Source organism: Panthera uncia, chromosome A2 (genome assembly GCF_023721935.1).
Source record: "Panthera uncia isolate 11264 chromosome A2, Puncia_PCG_1.0, whole genome shotgun sequence".
Lineage (NCBI taxonomy): Eukaryota > Metazoa > Chordata > Mammalia > Carnivora > Felidae > Panthera > Panthera uncia.
Window position 1 is genome coordinate 132,385,964 of NC_064816.1, and position 4,442 is coordinate 132,390,405.

The window sequence follows — 4,442 nt, forward strand, 5'->3', positions numbered from 1 at the left end:
TGTGTTTTGTTGTGTTAATCCTAATGCCAGTGATTTGTCATAGAATCAATATAATTTGCTGGATCTGTAATACCAGAGTATCTCCCTCACTCCACTTGGGCAAAGCCACCTACAAATCCAATCTCCCCAGTTTAAGTATATCTGTGGTTCCTAGCAGGTGTCCTTGTAAGTCACAGCTGGTCCTACATTTTAGTTAGTGGCCTTATGATCCTCAAGCTTCTTTCTCCAAATACAAACTAAGCAGAGAATTAAGCATTTATCCAAACTTCTATTATAATGCAAATAGCTCTGGAAAATTTCTCACACTCAGTTAAAGTGGGGAAAAAAATAGAATCTTAAACAGATCTCAATGGGAAAAGTCTTGATTGAATTAGCTAGCTGCTTTATCTTCCTATTCCACTTTGTGGTTTGAAACCTAAAATGTACTGGTGTTTTAAATTGTCACAGAAATTTGATAATGAAAACGTCTGCTCTAGAGAGAAAACAAATGAGCTTTTGAGCTTTTGATTTTTTTTTTTAGAAACAGCATCAATGACTATTACCACCCAATAAGATTATGACTTAGAGGCTATACATGTAATTATTTATGTGAAACTTAAAGCTTTCAACACATGGACAAAAATCTAAAGGTTTTACAATGTGATTGCTACAAGATTTCTTATTTCTCCAACTCATTGAGAATAATGGAAATGTTCATCATCTAGCACTGAAAGTTAAGAGTTCTTTTAAACTCAAGATGCACACGCAACCTATTATTTAACTTTATCATTATTATTTAAAGCTTAAATATAGCAGATCTTGCTGGCAGCATTCTATTATAGGCACAGTTTTTCAAGAGTTTATGACTCAATGGTTTGAATTCACATAAGAACAAAATAGCACATAAAGTTGCCAGCCTGTATTTAATTTGTTTTCTAAAAAGGAATTAAATGGGTTATTTTTTGAAACAAATAGTACAGAGGATATATAAATTAATACAAATTTTTCAAAGATCCATATTTTATTGTCACAGAAAATGAAACAGGTTAATATTATAACATTGATATTTCTCTCATTTAAATTCAGTCTCAATTGCAATTCTATGTAACTAAGTTTTAAATCATTATAATCACTATGATTATTAATAGTAATCTTAAAAATGATATTCTGCACAATATTATACCCTTAACATATATTTAAAAGGACATAAGGTAGACACTGGTAGAATTACTATTCATCAGAAATACTTGAGATCTTTACAAAAAAGGGCAGCAAATAGCTGAAAGAAACTTGTAATTTTATAAATCAAAACATTAGTTAAATATACTGAGAGAGTTGTATAAAAATTTTTTATCATGTTTTCTGCTGTGTGAAAAAGTCCCATTTATTGATATAATATTTTATTTTTACTGTGACTTAAAAATGTGACAGAATAATTAAGAAAAATATAGACCTTCATTATTATGATATAGAATGTGGTATAATACATCTAGCTGTGATGCATTACACAGGATAATAATTGTTGATAGCATTAGAGGTATTCATCCAGTCCCACAAAATGTTGTTGCTAGGATGGCATTACAGTATGGTCTATGAAAATCACTATAAATAAATAAAGATTATTAAAACACACACACATAAACATGAAGGAAAACCTCTTCGAAAAGATCAGTAAGAGTGATAAGTCTTTAGGAAGTCTGATCAGAAAACAAATAAAAACAAAACAAAACAAAAACAGAAAGAGAGAGGAAACAATGACAAGGACACTACAGACAACACAGGCATCAAAAGGATAATAAGGGAATAATAGTATCTCTACATATCCAGATTCGACAATGTAGATGAAATGGGCCAATTCCTTGAAAAGTGCAACTAACACAATTCATCCAACATGAAATAGATAATTTCATGGCCTTATAACTATTAACACATAGAAACCATAATTTTTAGAACTCCCTAAAAAGAAACCTGGCTCTGGTGATTCCCTGGAGAATTCTACAAAATATTTTAAAAGAATTAAAAACCAATTCCATATCATTTCTTCCAGAAAATAGAAAAGAAAAAAAAAAAAAAGAAAACCTCTTTGCTTACTAAATCTGTAAATCCAGTATTATCTGACTTCAAAACTGGGCAAAGTCAGTAAAAAATTCTAGAAGATAAAGTAGTAACAATTGATGATCTAGACTTGATGAAGAGTTTTTATACATAACATTAAAATCACAATCAATAAAAAATAATAACTGATAAACAGGGCTTCATCAAAATAAAAATTTTACTGTGCAGAAAACCCAGTGAAAGAGATTAAAAGACAAGATATAGACTGGGACAAAACAATTGCAAACCACATAAGCAACAAAGGAAACATATATATGATATATATAACTATATATTATATATATATATGACTGATATATATTTACATATTTGTGTATATATATACACGTATATATACGAAAGTCAAACGTATCCAACAGTACGTATCCCAACAGTACGAAAGTCAAACAAGTCCAAATAGAAAATGTGCAAGAGACATGAAGGAATATTTTTTTTTCCTCCTATGAAGTTTTGCTAGAAAAACTCCTATTCCTTCTGTTATTGTTCTTAACACACTACAATTTACTTTTGAGTGGTTTACTTGCCAAATAGTTGGAAAGGATTATTGGTTTAAGAAAAGCCCCAATCAGCAGAGATTATTATATCTTTAAAATACCACAAATAAGTCTGAAAAGTTATCCGGCATCTTGCTGTTTCTGTAGCTGGACAACTTACATCTATTCATCAGCCTGCTGAACTGTTCCCTTTGCAGAAACATAGATTTTCCAAAAATTTTCTACATCCTTGTTTTTAGCTGTTGTGGCTTGCTGAATCAAAGCAGCTGAGTTTGATACAAGTTCAGTGTCATTTCCTTCAAGAATTAATTCCTCTTTCTGGGCTTGAAATACTGAACAAGCAACACCTGGCCTCAGCTGAACCCTGCAGATGTATTTTTCACCCAAGAAATTCTGGATTTCAATAAGAGAACCATTCTCCTGAATAACAACATTGATGGGGAAGTGAGCATACACAGGCCTCATCTTGTAACAGAAGCACAGTGTAATGCCCTTGACCGTGTTCTGTACGTGACCACAGAAAGCATCAATACTAGCCAGTTGTTTTCCATCTTCCACCATTTGTCACCTTGGAGCCTCTTCTGTTTCTTTCCAAGGAGATTGAGTTCTACATTGATGTGATGGAAGTCCCTTTGCAGGGTTCCTCTGGGGCCCTTCACAATAACAGTGCATCCCTTTAGAATGATGTCATCATTTTCTGAAATGTCAGCAGTCTGATTGCTGAGAATGGTCTTCATTCTCACAGTAGATGTGGCAAAGAGCAACACGAAGGAATATTTCATTGATAAGTACATGTGCATGGCTAATAAACACATGATAAACTTTTCAACATCATTAGCCATCAAAAAATGCAAATTAAGTCAGTGTTGAGACATCACTACAAACCTATTAGAACAGCTAACAGAATAAAATGAAACAGTGGCGGTATTAAATGGCAATGAGATGCAGATAAACTAGATCTTATGCATTGCAGGTGGGATGCATGTTCAGTGGTACAGCTACTCTAGAAAATATTTTCACAATTTGTTTAAAGCTAAACATGCATTTACCATATGACCCATATGCGTTTATCAAATGGTCTCCTACAGTTTATCTCAGAAAAATGAAAACCTACGTCCACACAGATACTTGTACATAATTGTTTATAACAGTTTTATTTGCAATAGCCAAGAAGTGGAAACATAAAAATGTCTCTCTGTTGTACATCCATACCATGAAATACTACTGATAAATAATAAGTGTTTATTTGTCAGTAACATGCAACAAATTGTATGGATCTCAAAGACATGTTGAATGGAAAAACTTAGTTGCACGACGTATGATTCCATTTATATAGCATTCTTGAAATGACAAAATTATAGAGATGAAAAATACATTAGGTCTTGCCAGCTGTTAGAAGTGGTCAACTGGGCGCAGGTTTGATTATTAAAAAAGAACCATAAGGGGGGTGCCTGGGTGGCTCAGTCGGTTAAGCGTCCGACTTCGGCTCAAGTCATGATCTCGCGGTTTGTGAGTTCGAGCCCTGCGTCGGGCTCTGTGCTGACAGCTCAGAGCCTGGAGCCTGCTTCGGATTCTGTGTCTGTCTCTCGGCCCCTCCCCTGCTCATGCTCTGTGTCTCTCTCTCAATAATAAATAAATGTTAAAAAAAAATTAAAAAAAAAAAGAACCATGAGGGAAATTACTGGGGCATGGAATAGTCCTGTATCTACACTGTGCTATTGATTACACAAATCTACATTTGTGACAAAATGACACGGAATTATACACATACATCGTTCCAATGTCAAAATTTCTATTTTTGATATTGTATTATAATTATGTAAGATGTAACCAGTAGGGGAAACTGGGTGAAGA

General features: G+C 33.3%; 1 pseudogene; it reads right to left on the minus strand.

Annotated features, from left to right (window-relative positions):
* Window positions 1–2,743: 2,743 nt before the first annotated feature.
* LOC125930085 (60S ribosomal protein L9-like) lies at window positions 2,744–3,333 on the minus strand (annotated as a pseudogene).
* Between the last annotated feature and the right edge of the window lie 1,109 nt (window positions 3,334–4,442).